Source organism: Lycium ferocissimum, chromosome 12 (genome assembly GCF_029784015.1).
Source record: "Lycium ferocissimum isolate CSIRO_LF1 chromosome 12, AGI_CSIRO_Lferr_CH_V1, whole genome shotgun sequence".
NCBI lineage: Eukaryota > Viridiplantae > Streptophyta > Magnoliopsida > Solanales > Solanaceae > Lycium > Lycium ferocissimum.
This window is the reverse complement of record NC_081353.1, coordinates 29,173,084-29,190,616: the sequence shown is the minus strand read 5'-3', so window position 1 is coordinate 29,190,616 and position 17,533 is coordinate 29,173,084.

Here is a 17,533-nt window from a genome sequence, read left to right as displayed (position 1 = left end):
TAATTAATTTGTCTAATTAATTTCCTTTAATAATTCTGAAATATATTGCATTAAACAAGACGAACCAAATTAATTGATGCCCTGCCTAAAATTACCTTTTAAATAATCTGATTGCGTAAATATATTTTACACCGTTAGTACATATATAAAAAACTTAAACTTTTCACAGAGGTTTTAAGTTATATGCACCAACGACGTTATTATGTCATACACCATCAACGTTATTTAACATCTTATTGCAGTTAAATATTTTATTTATTATATGCTACCAATTAACACTTGTTAATTAAATAGAGTTACCTACGATTTCCTTTTTGTGTCATCAATATTTTACGCCATCAATGCATAGAACATTAACTCTTCACAAATGATTTATATATGCACCGATGAAGTAATGAATTTTTGCACCCATTATTTAACATGTTATATATTACAAGTAGGGTGTCAAATGAACGAGTTGGGTTAACTTTGGTCGGGTCAAAATGGGTTAGGTTAGTGATACAGGTTATGACCCTACTCGCCCAAAATTTGTTTGGGCAAAATGGTTAGGTGAAAACGGGTTGAATTGCGGGTCATATAACCCACCCCACCCAAGTTAAAATTATCAAAAATATTGCAATATTGTTAAAATTATCAAAAATATTGCAATATTTGGATTACCATCAGTTTTATAAAGTAAATCGTTTTCGTCAATTTACCACTAATTCCTCATGGATTACACTTAATGCAAAATAATAAAAAGTGAGAACTAAAATTGCAGGCTGCTATATCCGAATAAATTATATATTTACTTATCAACAATAGATAAAAGTGCATCCACAAATGCATTAAAAATTAAATACATATTCACAAATGCAATAACACTAAATTGCATATTTCAGTCACCAATAATCATATATATATATATATATATATATAAAAAGCGAGAAAGAGGCGTGACGTGGCGGCAGTGGCCGAAACCTATTTATTTATTTTCTCCTTTTTTGGAGATTTTTTGCCATATTTTGTTGGTTTAACTTATTACATAAACACAAATAAAAGTCTTTACGGAAAGCACATTAAACCCACCGTTTCGGACAACAACGGAAACACACCGTTTCTGGAGAAAAGAATAAGGCACCGTTTACTTTCTTGCAGAGACCTGAATCATTTTAACTGAACCTTCTAAGTATTACCTTAACATTCAAAATCTCTCTGTAACTATGTTCTTCTTCTTCTTCGGCCATATTGCTAAAAAAATGGCTACTCTTCTGCTTCATTGACCATATTGCTAAAAGAATATGTTCTTCTTCGTCGACCATATTGCTGCAAATTTGAAGAGACAATTGCTTTATGTCTGGGAACATCTTTCTACACAAAACCGTATTCGGTTGAAACAACATTGTAAAACTACGTTACTATTATCGGTCATGTTTGATTTTTAGATAAATTTTTAACGTAACTTTTATTTCGCACCAATATGATTGTTTTGAAGTTACAAGATGTGAGAGACAACTGTACGTAAGGCCTTCAGCACTGTCTCTGTTATTCCAGGTATTGAAATAACTAGAATTTCATTTAGTTTTTCACTAAGCAATATTACTTTGTTTTTATTTTTGAGTTTTTTAGTAGGTTATTACTATGAAAGTACTAATCTAATACTCCTCCGGATAAAAAAAGTGTCACTTAAATCATTTGCAGACACCCTTAACAACATACTAACTCTTACAAAAAAAAAAAAAGTTAATTTGACTAAACTGCCCCAAATTAAATAGGCATTGGAATTTGATCACATAGCACTTAATATGGGCAAATCTAGAAAAATAAGATTAATCTTTCTCGATTTGATAAGTGAACACTCTTTTTGACTCAAGAAAAAAAAGGCTAAGTGGACACTCTTTTTAATCCGGAGGAAGTATTGTCGTAAGAAATTTTGCCTCGAGTAGTTGTTCTATCTAGCTACTTGAGTTGCTCCATTGTTTTCATTAAAACCTTGAACTGAGAATCCCAAGAATCGTGTCTTTGATTTTAGCATGTCGGAAAGGCCCTTGTGAAGTGGTTGGTCAGTTTCTATCATCTTAGATTTCACATTTTGTTATGTTTAGTGTAACTCTGAAGAAAATAAATATTGATTGAAAGATATGGGTATTTTCCTTTAGAGAATATAAAGTTTAAGATAAAGATTGCAAAGTTTGGTGGATATACGCACTCATATTACATGCAAGGGTTAGTACGGTACTTCACAAATTGTTACTACAGTATGGCACTTGTAGGCTTGACCATAGAACAGGTGAATTTTAGCGACTTCATTTTTCATCATTTTCCTATGCGGCGGAGTATCTTTTGACAAAATAATTTTAGCGATTAGTTTTCTTCAAATTTGAATTTATTAATTAGCTCTTCATCTTCTTGCTTGATCTTTTTCTCTCCCCCTATAATTGCTTAACATCTATTATCTTTATACTGAAAATATTATTAGGTGTAATTAGTTTATTATATTCTTTGGTTCTACTCATATACATTAAGTTTTTATTATGTAATTAAATCGAATAATTAGTGCGCGTCAAGGTCAAGGCCTATGTTTCTTCATTTTCTTTAAATATGTTTTTATGCATATTATATGGTTTGAAGTATATATTGAGCCTCCTTTACCTTGCTTGCAAGCGATTTTAAGGAATTTAATAGGAGATTGGAGTATGAAAGTCTAAAAAATCGAACGGCACTTGTGATTTCACCGTTAAATAGTGAATTAAAGTGCAATTTGAAAGAGGTTATCAGTGGGTCGAATATATTATATGCATCAGGTTAACTTCCTTAGGTTAACATCATATTAAATATTTCAACATTATTTCATTGTGGAATTGTTTTGTCCAACGAGTCTATGCCTCGCTATTGATTCGTGTAACTTTCTTCTTGTCTATATGTATATATATGTATATATGTATACACATGCACTACTTTTAGATATATAAGTTCTTAACTCTTTATATCAATTAAATTAATAAAACGATTTTTCTGACTGTGCGAAGCGCGGGCAAATTAACTAGCGATATCATAATAGAGCTTACAGGAAGCAAAAGCAATAGACCCACCAGACATTTTAGTTTTTACCTTCCCTGGAAAGCTGAACTTTGTTGCTTTATAATTCAATTCACGGGTTGATTATCGATCCGTCAACTAACCCAAATCGACCCGTCCAAAAGACCCGTCAAGGAAATATCATTGACCCAACCCGTTAAACTCGTGGCGGGTTACACATTTATGAGTCAAATTTGCCACCTCTAATTACAAGTAAACTTGTCAATTATTGTTGGTCACCGATTGATGCTTGTTAGATAGAGTTCTGTGAAGTTTCCTTGTATTGACTTTAATGCGTAAAATACAAATTGGTGTTGTGTTTGATCATGTATCCGTTTTGCGAATTGGCTGAAAAGGATACTTCACTGGGAGACAGTAGGGATGCAGATCCAATAGCTGCAAACATATACAAGAGATGAATCCAGAGATAGTTGATCAAGACACAATATGATAGAAACTAAGAGTTCACCAAAACAGATAAGAGACCAGGTTCCTCATCTGTTCCCTCAAGCAAAAACAGAAAGTAAATGAGACACGATATTTACGTGGAAAACTCCTTGCTCAAGGGATTAAAAACCACGACCTACACCAGTAGGATTTCCAATTTCGCTAACCGAGCAACGTTTTCAGATTACAAGCTTCTTGCAACCTAGGAATTAGCCTACTAATCCCTCCCTTAAAATAACTCTATTGGAAGCAAAAACCATTGACTAACTCTAGCCAAGAACCAACTGATTCAACTAACTCTAGCTGAACCTTAACTCACCATAATTAACTATCGTCAGGTGTTTACACAAAAAGCTTGATAAAATCAAATACCTACAAAACCCTTCTTAAAAGAAGTGTAGGTTTACAATATTAAGTCCAAGAAGACAAAGACTAAACAACCTAGGACTTAAGACATCTTCAGTCTTGCGATCTGGTACTTGTAGTTATTTAGTCTTGATCTTGAAAGCTCAGAGAAAACAGTGACGGCTGCTCTTTTCAACAATGAGAATAATATGATTTGAAGTGGTAGGTTAAACAAATGCCCACATGTTGTTTATACAGGGAACCAATGAGAGCATGTGAGGATCATGTGAGTGACATGTGATATGGATAGGGACGTTACAATGATCCTTGTCTTTTTGCCGACATGTACCTACTGTTTCGTTGTGGCTGCTCGTCGGTCAGTGATTACCCATGACTTTACAACTGTCACGTTCATACCGTGCCCAGAAGACCTGATCAAGGATCTAGTCCTTGGAGTATATGTCGATTATCAAATTATGAAATGTCATAATTCATCACAATAGGCTTGACATTTATTTGTGAAGCGAAGGAGTTGGGGTCCAGGAAAGTGCTCGAGCTTGTCGCAATGGGAAAGATACTGTTGTGGACAGTAAAATGATAATCTTCTAATTCGACATCACTTTGTCACATCACTTGCTGAGCAGGTAGTCCATTTTTTCTAAAGGTTTTACTAAATAAAAAACTATCAAGATCTTTAGAAAAACGGCAAAACTTTTGGCCAAAAAAAGGACTTTTGGAGCCTTGAAGATGTAGACCAACAACTTTCAGAACTTCCATAAGGAGTTTAGAAGGTGGCACCAAGAACAAGGTGGTTCCATCACCAAATTTTGCAACCCTAGCACGATCTTTTGAAGCCAGGCACCTCAGGAACTCTGTATATGAAACAAAATCTTCTTCGCTATCAGTAAACAATGTTAAACCCCAACAACATCTGCGTAATGTTTAGTTAGCATGTCTAATCCCATTCTGGCGGAGCAATTGACTACCACAGGGCTACAGAGAAAACAAGTCAGCTCCTGAGTGTTACTTATTTATTTATATGTGGCGGCATTTGAGTGCTATATAACAGGATTTAAGCATATTGCACCTATTAAAAGTAATACGGTGTGTGTGCCACCACATATAAATAGATAAGGATCGCTCAAATGCTTACATATTTTTTTCTGCAATCCAGACGTAGTCAATTGCTCCGCTAGAACGGGATTAGACATGCTAACTAAACACTATGCAGATGTTGTTGGGTTCAACATTGTTTACTTCTTGCGTGATAGTGGAGAAGATTTTGCTTCACATACAGAGTTTCTAAGATACCCGAGTTCAAAAATTGAGCTGGGGAAGCAAAATTTGGTGATGGAACCACCTTCTGAATTCCTTACGAAAGTTCTGAAAGTTGTCGGCCCAGATCTTCAAGGCACCAAAAGTTCTATTTTTGTCCAAAAGTTTTGCCGTTTTTCTAAAGATCTTGATAGTTATTATATCAGCAAAACCTTTAGAAAACGGGATACCTGCTTAGTAATTGATGCGACAAAGTGATGTCGAATTAAAAGATTAACATACTTCTTCATATTTTTACTGTCCACAACAATATGTTTCCCATTGGGACAGAGCTCGATCACTTTAGACCCCTACTCCTCAACTACACAAACAAATGTCAAGCCTAGTGTATCTTGAGCATTTTTGTCAAGCCTATATCATGATGATTTCCTTTCTATTTGTCTATGAATGAACTAGATGTCCTATGATATATATAGGTGGTGTAACAAACAACCTACCTAATTGTTTCACTCCAAAAATATTAAATCTTGAAGGTATATAGTAAGTAACAGAAGCAAATTAATCAATTTCTTTAGAAGGTGAGAAAGGAAACTAATTTAAATTTGCTTGTGCTTAGTATTTTCATTTTATGGTAAGATATTAGAAATCAGATGTACTTTTATTGGATCCAGAATCACATTCTTTAGAAGGTCAGAAGAGAAACTAATTTAAATTTGCTTGTGCTTAGTATTTTCATTTTATGGTAAGATATTAGAAATCAGATGTACTTTTATTGGATCCATCTCCTGTATATGTTTGCAACTATTGGATCTGCACCCCTAATGTCTCCCAGTGAAAAATCCTTTTTAGCCAATTGCAAAACGAATACACGATCAAACACAACACCAATTTATATTTTATGCATTAATTGTTTTCTCTGTTGTTCTAATCAAATCAGATGCAAAATGCCTCTTTTAAGTTGTTCAATTAATTATATAGTTACTATCTAACAAGTAGATTTTACTTCCTTAATTGGTCCATCCAAACAAATTACTACGCTTCCTTAAATTGTTTAATCCTTATTAATTCATCACTATAATTGGTCATCCATTTTGTTCAATTAATCATATATGACATAGTTACTATCTAACAAGTGATTTTACTTCCTTAATTGGTCCATCCATTTTGTGCAAATAAATTATTACGCTTCCTTAAATTATTCAATCCTTAAAAATTCATACTATAATTATTTTTAAAAAATTAATTTCCTTAAATTATCTTGAAATGTAATGGCTAGTGGTGTGTTTATTACGCCCCAAACCTGGGTGAGGCGGACCGGCACTCGGTAATAACATGAAATCCGTATGCCTTAGAGCTTGGATAAATAAATCCCTCATAATCATCATCATGCTTATCATAAAAAAAAATTATTCATCTTTAGCATCATAAAAACTTTAAGAGTCATGAATCTCTAACATTCTTGGAAATGAGGATTTTCATGGAATTCATGCATGGTTTGGTAGGAAAAGAATCATGCCTTTAGAAGCTCAATAACATCATAAGGATCATGAGATTCGTGGACTTGTAGCATTTGTGAAACCAAGGATATTATGGGTATGACCCAAAGGTTTATAACAAAAGGATCATTCCTTTAGAAAGAAAGGGACTAGCCTTAACATACCTGGAAGATAATTTCTCGACTTACAACTTACTTCCTGTCTCGCAATTCACTTAAGATCATTCGTAGCCTCGTAATCTACATATACAACCATTCATACTATTGTTAGGCTCATCTTCATACGCTCGTCTTAAACCCTTAATTTAAATCTATTTAGAATCTGCCGAAATTCGGGCAGCATCTCCCCTGTTTATATGCCTAGCCCGAAATCATAATATCAACAATCAATCAACAACAACAATACCAACATCATCAACACCATTATCCATACCAATATATTTCCTAAAACATCCCACACGATATTTTTCAAATTTCTCAACTAACCAACTTGTAATACGACTATTTAATAACTTTATCTCCGTAAATAAACTGAAATTAATATTAATGATAAAATATTAATACCTTATTCTTGTTAAAACAACAATATCTTCAATATCTACCTTGAATCCAAGCCCAAAATCCACCGCAAAACAATTCTATAACCGTAACTATGCGTTACCCGAGCATTGATTAGCTAAAAATCACTTCAAACCCTCACTTTTTATGACATATTTGCCCCTATATGTGTGCTGGGCTTAAGGATCTGTTTTTGGTGCTGAAAAATGGGGTCTTGACCCTTTTATAGGTGGGTAAAGTCGGTGGCACTGTAGCAGGCGCGTAGCGCGCGCCATCGTAGCACGCGTTTCTGCTTTGTCAGCCGAACTTGTAACGTCCATAATTCTCTACTCCAATATCCTATCGACGAGCGGTTTGTTGCGTTGGAAACTAGACTCGACGAAATTCATTTTAGACTTTAGAAAAACCTTAAAACTCCTCATATACCTGGATATATACCCCTCCAAAGTTGACCCAAAATTTTGTCCTTAATTCTGCCAACTTTTTCCAAATTTCGACAAACTTATTTTCTTTGATTTGCTTGGTCCCAGAATCTTCCAAAACTCCCCCTCCATGATATTTATCATTTATTATACTTGATAATGGTCATGTTCTTGTGTTTCAAGATTGTCCTTCCCGGTTACGACTTACGAGATCGTAATTCATCCTTTACTTCATTGTTACGTACTTCCCATGGCTTGTACCTTCCAAAACTTCATAAGACGTCTCCGATACTTCATTACTACGGTGATGTACATGGCATGCTCATGCTCCGAAAGTGCGGGGTGTAACACTTATGAATATTATAATCTATAAGGGCATGAATCCACAAAAATAATAGCTCATCTATATGATCATCATCAACTATGCCCATATATATATAAACCAGCTGACAAGGACTGCCAAAAATGATGTACAAAAATATGACTTGGTAAGATTATGGAACATCTAACTATATACATCTGTCTACGAGCCTATACAAGGAGTGCATAACATCACAAAGACGGGACAGGACCCTGCTGTGCCCAAATATGTACACTAAAGAATAATACCACTAGACTGTAGCTCCGATGCAAGTGGAGCGCTCCTAAGAAGTTGCTGATGAAGCACCTAAGGATCTAATCCGTCTCCGTGCCTACCTGCGGGCATGAACGCAACGTCCACAAGAAAAGAACGTTAGTACAAATAATGTACTGAGTATATAAGGCATGAATAACAACATAAAAAAAGATATGGAAGGTAACATGGGATAAGAGAGATAACCTGTACATCTGAATGCCTCTTAAGGGGGATGTCATACATGCTTATATATATATATATATATATATATATATATATATATTGTGGAACATGCAGCCCGATCCATATATCATATCATCCCGCGTCCGGGGCATCCCATGTCCGGGGTAATATCATAACGTACCCACTGTAGTGGTGTGCATATCTACGTGCCGTACCTGACCGACTATAGTGTGAGAAAATACATACATATATATAAAGCATGCATGAGAGCCAAATTAAACGTTACCACTCTATCGGAGTGACGTAAGGTCGGTAAACCTCCGATTTCTATTATGGAATCATCATTATCGCTATATCCGAGCTTGAAAGAACAACTACCATAAGGTGAGATCAACAATAATGAATAAAATCAATAATCATGGAACAAGCTCAATAATATCCTAAGAGCATCAAGAACTATAAGCTTTGGCATCTTTGGAAATGGAACCATCATCATCATCATCATCATTATCATCATCATTATAAGGAAATTTATCAACAAGATCATCAGAACCTTGAAAATTATGAGTTTCTAGCATTTCTAGGAGTAGGACATTATGGATACCATGTATGGATTCACAATAAAGGAATCATACCTTTAGAAAGAAAGGGTTAGCCTCAACATACCTTGTCTCCTTAGTTATACGGATCCCAAGAGTCCTCGTACGCTTTACGAATGATTATCTACAGTAAATAAAGTATCCATATCAATGATGGGCTCATAACTTATGAGAGGACTCATTTAGATATTTTGTCGAACACCTTATGTTCATTAGATTCATGTAGCTTGTTTTCCTCAATCCTATACATATTTCGGTACCATCAATCCTTCATTAGTTCCTTTTCATCTTCACAACTCACTTAACAATCCAAAAACTTCATATTACAACTTTATTTGCACAAACTAGCCCAACAACATCACAACCATACCATGTCTAGAACAATTCATAACTCAAACATAGCTAAGAACAAGTTGTAGCACAACTGAAACCTTACTTTCACAATTTCTCCTTCCCATAAGTTGTATAAATGCCAAATAATACTATAAACATGAAGATGGAGTGATAATCTTACCTTCAATCACAAGGATCACTCTAAATTTGAAATTCCCTCACCTTCAAGAAATCTCCAAATTCAACACCATAAAAGGAAGAACAATCTAATGATTATCATGGACTTCTTTATGTTAGAATCACTTGGTTTGCCTTGATTTTGGTCTTAGATCATAAGAAGACTTGTTGAGAAAGCTTTAGAAGTTTCTAGGTCCAAAAATGGTGAAATAATGATTTAGGGTCGAAGTGGATCTATTTATAGTAGTCCAGAAAATTCTGGACCGACACAACATGTAGCGAGGTTTGCGGCGTCGCATAGCGCGCTTTGAGAGTTGCATGTTGTGTCACAGACCTTGCAACATCATCAAAATTTTCTGTTACAATATGCTGCACCATCTGCGTCTCTCAAAGCGTGCTTTGCGGCCCACATGTTGTGCTATGAGAGCCACATATTGCGCCATAATGTGACACTTTGTAGAACTTTCGCTGAAACTTAACTCCGATGATCCGACAAGTCTTAAACCTTCCCGAAGCTTACTAAACATGGTTTTACTCTTTTATATACCTAAGATGGACATATCTATCCTCATGACCTCGAAAAATTTGTCCTGCTTCCTAAGACTAGGACAACTAGCACTCGGCGAAACTCAACGTACAAAAATGTGAGGTGTAACAATTATGTTACTCGAGAAAGCTCAGAACTCAACCTTGTGTGGAAAGCTGTTTGGAACTTCTGTTCTTGTACCTGTAGGAAAAAACTAAAAGTATATAAGGTTTACTATTTCTCCCAAAACGCACCCGTAAATATTCACGACTGACAAATACTAAAGTGATAAGATCAAGTATTGTTCCTATGAGGACTAGTGATTAAATATTTACTAAATTAAACTAATTCTGATTTATTCTTTTGAAAATAGTTACATGTCGTAGTTCGTGTGTTTAAATAAATTTTACTGACAAATCTAAGGGGTTGCTGATGTATTCGACCTTAAATCATTGAAGAATAGTTAGTTTCAATAAAAAAAATTTATACATTACGTGTGAGGCATGTACATAGTGACTAATATATATATATATACACACACACACACACTCTCGTGACACCCCAGCTTAGGAGGAAACTCCACATCGGTAAAACACAAGAGAGTTGCTAGGTATATAAGTAAACATGCCTTATCTCCTAGTGATGCGTTTTAAAGCCGTGCGGGCCTAGGCCCAAAGCGAACAATATCACTAGTGGGCTGGGTCGTTACAGATATATCAAAGCCACTCTTTTGTCAGCCTTATCGATGGTGGGTCACAGTTCAACTGAGTTTAGGCAAATCCCGGGTAGGCGGGGCAAATCTCAATTCTGATTCTAGGCAAATCCCATACGGTGGGCCAAACCTCAGCGAGGACACTGAGTCCATAAGAGGGGGTGTATGTGACACCCTGCTTAGGAGAAAAGTCCCACGCAAAACACAAGAGAAATGCTGGATAAGTAAACATGCCTTGCCTCGTAGTGACGTGTTTTAAAGCCGTGCGGGCCTAGGCCCAAAGCGGACAATATCACTAGCGGTTTGGGTCGTTACAATACTGAATCCACCTTTTCGTTATAATGCACCTATCTTCTTGAAATTTTGAATTTGCCTCTATGTGTATATGGTCTTAGATACTCAGAATCTTTAGGAACTTTAAGTGCGGAGGTTAATCTATTTTTGTTCTCTTATATAACACTAAAAGATATAATCAATGTTTATTAAGTGGGAATATTTTGGTCTAACCTAGTCGAAATTCAATGTACTTATTTATTATAGGCATAAGATAAACAGACTTAAACTTAACTTGAAATGAACAAGTATGCGCTTTAATTGTAGGTGTGCACAAGGACACCTCAAACATTGATAGTGGAACATGTAAACACAAATGCTGACGTGGCATTGAGTTGGCACTGACGTGGCCCTTCAAAATTTATGTGACACGTCAGTATTTGTGTTTACATATTTAATTTATACAAGTTGAGGTGCCTACTTGTGTACACCCGAAGTTGGAGGGCATACTTGCCAGCTGAGGCCAAGTTTAAAGGCCTGTTTGTGTATTTGCCTTTATTATAAGTTAACAAACTCAGTGTCATGTAACACACATAATGATTATGTAAGAAAGCTTAGTACAATATCTAAGGATACGAAAAGACATGCATACTCCCAAACTTCAGGGATCCTTTAAGATAAAAATTTATCGAGTTTCTAAAAATGGGTTTAGCTACTTATATTTGTTTACACGTCACAAAAATAATTTCAAGTTAAAATCTTGAATTTTTGTCTATATCTACACAAATAACACTTTTTCCTTTTTTGCTCCTTTAATTAGATTTTGAGAGATAAAATAAAGCTTCATCTACTTAAACTTGTTTACTCGTCACAAAAATAGTATTAGGGTAGAATCTTGAATTTTTTTTCTATATCTACACAAATAACACTTTTTCCTTCTTTGCTGCTTTAATTAGATTTTGAGAGATAAAATGGAAGTTTATTTAACGCTTTACAATGAACCACAAATTAGGAAAATTAATTTAATTTTTTTTTTACCGTTATCAAATGTGATTTGATTTATAGCATATAGGTTTTGAAATTTCTCCATCCTCGTATGCATATATATAAAGTCTTCACTTATCGGTTTCTCTTAGTACCGTCTCACCTTTTGCTTCTTTTCCCGCAAATTCACTCATTCTAGTCCTTCTCATTCTAGCTGTAACATTGTATGGCTAAACAATTCAACCATACGATGTTTAGAAACCCTTATCGTTGGACAATCGAGCATCAAATTGACATCCTCAAGAACGACAGCCAAAATTTGTCGGAGTATAAATTTTTGTTCTATTTGAATAAAAAATTGCACCTTAATTACTATGTCAAGAGGAAAATGGTAGTTGGAGGTTGTACAAGCATACTCATTTCAACAGTCATATTGTGAAAAGGTTGTGTTCCAGCATAGAGGAACAAGACACACGGTCCTACGAGATACATCAAATCTCTGAAAATTCACATGTTTCTCTCCTGTGTCAACCAGACATGGTGCAAGACTTCGTAAATATGGCCTCGTTGATCCTTCACAAAAATGAAAGATCCAGAAGAATCCCAATCGTCATCGACACAATCGTGTGTTTGTGCCAGTAATTCCCGCATCGAGGGATGCAGTTGAAGCACTGGAGAAGGTGAACGTGGAGAAGACAATGAATAGTGATCATAATTTTGGTGAAATTTTTATTTCCTAATTTTCATAATTTGAAGGCTGGTCATGAAAAATCTTTTCAACTCACAAAATTTCAACTTGTTTTCAAGTTAAATGCATGTCCACACACAACTCCAATTTCCAAATACAATTTTCAACTTAACTTCAAATACTACTTTTTTAAAATATCACATGTTTATGTCCAACATGCACCTACTTAGATTCCAATAGTTACAACCTTCCTGCAGTCACATGGTCTTACAAGGAGCACGCTGATATGCAATGTCAGTCGATATAATCAAATGGCGATTGGAACACCTTGTTATCGGTGATAGCAAGAAATATGTTGCTCAAGAGGAGCAAAAGGCCCTTGTTCCATACAAGGGAAGTAGCACATTTATCCCATAGAAAGATTTGATCCTATTAAAGGACGTAAGCCACGACCTAAAGTGGACCTTGACCCAGAGACCAACAGACTATGAAATCTCTTAATGGGAAAAGGAGGAAGTGCAGAGACAATGGACAAGGACAATATAAAAATGGTGGGAAGATGAAAGGAAAGTTGTCCGGATGGGTAGACTCTTTTGTCGCGTAACAAAGACTCACATATACCTTGAACAAGGCACATTGAAGAATGAATGGTATAGGCACATTTATGCGACAAAAGAGTCTACCCATCCACGGACGACTTTCCTTTCATCTTCCCACCATTTTTCATTGTCCTTGTCCATTGTCTCTGCACTTCCTTCCTTTCCCATTAAGAGGTTCCATAGTCCGTTGGTCTCTGGGTCAAGGTCCACTTTGGGCTGTGGCTTACGTCTTTTGATAGGATCAAATCTTTCTATGGGATAATTGTGCCACTTCCCTGTATGGAACAAGGGCCTTTTGCTCCTCTGGAGCGGTATATTTCTTGCTATCGCTGATAACAAGGTGTCCGAATAGCCGTTTGATTATATCGACTGACACCGCATATTTGCGTGCTCCTTGTAAGCCCGCGTGACAGGAAGGTTGTAGTTATTGGAATCTAAGTAGGCGTTTGGACATAAACATGTGATATTTAAAAAAAGTAGTATTTGAAGTCAAGTTGAAAAATTTGTATTTGGAAATTTAAGTTGTGTTTGGACATGCATTTAACTTGTTAACAAGTTGAAAATTTGTGAATAGAAAAGATTTTCTTGACCAGCTTTCATTTTTTTTGAAAAAAAGGAAATACTCATCTTCAAAAATATTTCAATAAATCAGCCCAATGTATAATCAAGCACTGGAAGTGCTGTTTTCTAATCTTCTAGATACTGACACTAAACTTTTACAAAAGGAAGACTAAGGGGAAGGGCTTTAAAAATCCTTAGCTTCTGAACTTACCTCCAGTGTCCAATGGTTCATCATTGACGTAATATATATACTGTTCAATGGTTAAATTTTGGTGAAGGCAGTGTTGAAGGTAACAACAGTGTACACAAAAGAAATGCACATGACCCTTCGTTTATGCTTTGCATAATTAGTCTACAAAAAACTCTTTGGAATTTTGTATTATTTCTTTATGAGCAGCTCCAATACTCTTTTCGATGTTTCCCTAGGAAGGAGATTAACAATCTAAGTGAGACGACTGTGTCTAACTTGTGATAGAGGATAACTGATTCATTTTATTTTTAGAGCATCACATCAGAACACTGCACTGCGCGTACTAATGTAACCACGGTATTTGACAGTGTGCCTAAAGCAGCAGTTTCTTTTCTTTCTTCACAAGTGTCCTGCAATATGCACATCCAGTAGCAACCCAAAAGTTTCGTTATATCAAAAAATTCGTTGTTTTAATTCTACTAGATGTTAGTAATTAAACTATGTGTATGTGTTATTTTGCTGTGTTAAAAAAATGTGGTTGAAGTGTATTTACTGTTATGAACTATTTTGCAGGAAAAGATATACTGCGGATTAATCTCCAGATGATAATATATATGCGGGATATTTTGGCAAGAAAATAGGTAAAATTTTATCCTGACACTACTAAAAACAGAGTCAAAACTTCGGGCCAAAACCGACGGACTAGGTCGCTTTTTTGATGAAAACAGACCCAAAACCGAGTACTCTTTGGTTTCTCTTTCCCTTGTGTCAAGAACAATGTTAGTCTTGTTTACTTTCATTTCCATATTGTGCCCTTCCATGTTGATTCCTTTCAAGGATTTTCATTTTATGGATAAACTGAGATGCTACATTTTAGGGTGAATGCATTTAGAAAATTTAGCATTATTGCTCTATTACTTTCTCTGATGTTGCTCGAATTTTATATGGAGGTTAAATTTAGATGCAAATTAATCTTAGTGGTATTGGGGATTTGTTGTTATTTTCTTTTTGATTTCTCCTTTGCGCTATTGATAGGTTTAATATACTGTAGTATGTATTTAAATATTCTTTCCAGGTCATTTCCCTATTTGGTTGGACATAGAGTCTGTGGAATGCAATAGAGGTGACATTGTTGACAGTTATACATAAACAGTTGAAATATTATTCACATGTTATAGGAGTAAGCTGAAAAGCATTTTATGTCATAGCAAATACCACGAAAAATGATTTCACCAACGGAGTGAAAATCTTTATAAAGTCATACTTACAGTAAGTCATTGTGGAAGTCTTTCTCTAGCTGGTTTGCCAATAATATTGAGTTGCTATCATGACTTTGTAGCTGTTCTTCTTTCTTCTTCCTTCTGTTTTGATATATATTTGTTTTGATCTTTGGTTATGGTGCTAATTCAGGTAATGCAGACAGGTGTTAAAAAGGATATAGAAAGCAAGCCGTTTATCTAAGGCATTTCATATAGAAAATATTGAGTTCACATATCCTAAGGATTATATGAAGAGGCTAATTATGGAGATAAATCACACTGTTATCAAGGTGTTGGCACCTGATAAAACTTCTAATTGTCTGATTATTGTCTCTATTGCACTAAAATCGCTTAAAGTTCTATAAAGTATTTGGTTTTAGGGAACTTTTCCATTAAGCCATTTTCCTAGAAAAGCAAAAGATCCATGTTTATGGTACCTGATGGAGTAGTCGAGGTGCGTGCAAGCGGGCAAATGAAAAGAAGTCACTACACATTTTTTGCCTCCGCTTTGAACCGGAGACCTTATAGTTTTCCTACTTCATTGACCACTAGGTCACACTCTTGGGTCCATATGAATTATAAAATATTTGTACACCATAATGTAATAAAATTATGAAACTTTGGGAGATCACAGGCTATCCAGCAGGTGAAATTTTGTGCTGATTTCAGTTGATATGGTTCATGTTCTCCTTGATTAAATGCATCAGAATTCGACATTATCTCAAAAGAACTTCTAGGCTGAGGAATTCTTAAGAGGTTTTAGTGGATATGAAGGGGAAAAAAACAAAATAGAAACTAGAAGAATGAAATCCTTTTTACCTAATAAAGGAGATCATTTCTTAGTCCTTGTGTTTCCATTAACTAATAGACTTTGGTTGAATATTCTAGCCATCTACTTGACTTTCTTTTTTTCTTTTGATATGAAAATGTGTTAGTAATCAATCGCATGAAGTATGGTCCGTTTACTTTTGGTTGAATACTTTCTCCTTTAGTAATAATACCAAGGATCTCTTACATTTAACTGCCTTTCAAGATTTCCTTTTTCCTTTGGAGGTTATAGAAGGCAAAATTACCAATAGATGAAGTTCTAGCTAGATGTGGGATATCAGTGGTTTCCAGATGTCTGTGTTGTCCATCTCCTCAGTTAGAAACTTTGGATCATCTATTCCTTACAGTTGTATTTGCTAAAAGAGTGTGGAAATACTTTACAAGTGCAGCTGGGATTCAAGGACCTTTCATCCGAGTCAAACAGGCAGTTCATAAATTGTGGGAAGTGAAAGGCAATGAGAAGATAAAATGAATATTTCAAGCAGTTCCAGCAGTGCTTGTTTAGTTACACATTTGTCTTTTTTTGTTATTTTTGTTTTTTTTGTTTTGTTTTTTTTTTTTTTTTTTGAAAATGTGCTTCTTTGGTTTATTTAGAAAATAAGAAATACAGTATTATAGGGAGTTTCATATTCATCTATACGATAGAGTGATCCATGATATTAGCAATACACTCTTACTACTGACCAGATATAGATATCCATGGTTCAAGCATTTACCTGCATCATGGCCTCATCTAGTGAAGTATTTAGAAGATTACAGACCACACATATATAGGACATAAATGTAATACTGATGGTCCTTCAAGAGGGAATCCAGATCCTAGTTTAGCTGCTTTATGTGTTAGAAATCATGAAGGGGGTTTGATATGTGCAAAGGGGAGTAAGACTGCCTGATTCAACAAATATATTTGCTGAAGCTGTTACTATTAAAGATGGTCTGGAGTTCTGTATTTCTATCATGGGCAAAGGGTCAAAAATACCCCTGAACTATTCGAAATAGACTCATACCCTCCGTTAATTTTTAGGGTCAAAAATATCCTCGCCGTTACCAGACGAGGCCACAAATACCCCTCTGGTTAACGGGCTTCCACTAAATCCGATGTGGCAGTGCCACGTGGACGGCCACATCATCCTTTTGAATAGTTCAGGGGTATTTTTGAACCCCCCCCCCCCCCAAAAAAAAAAAAAAAAAAATTAACCAAAGTTTTGAAATTTTTTCTTTTTTCACCGGCCACACCTCACCCCCGCCCCCCACCCCAAAAAAAAATTATTTTTTTTCACCCCTCACCCCACCCCCCCCCCCCCCCAAATACATAACTTTTTTCAAGAAATTTTTTTTGGGGTGGCGTGTGGGTGGGTGGAGTAAGAAACCAAAAAAAAAAACTTTTTGGTTTTTTAAAATCAAAT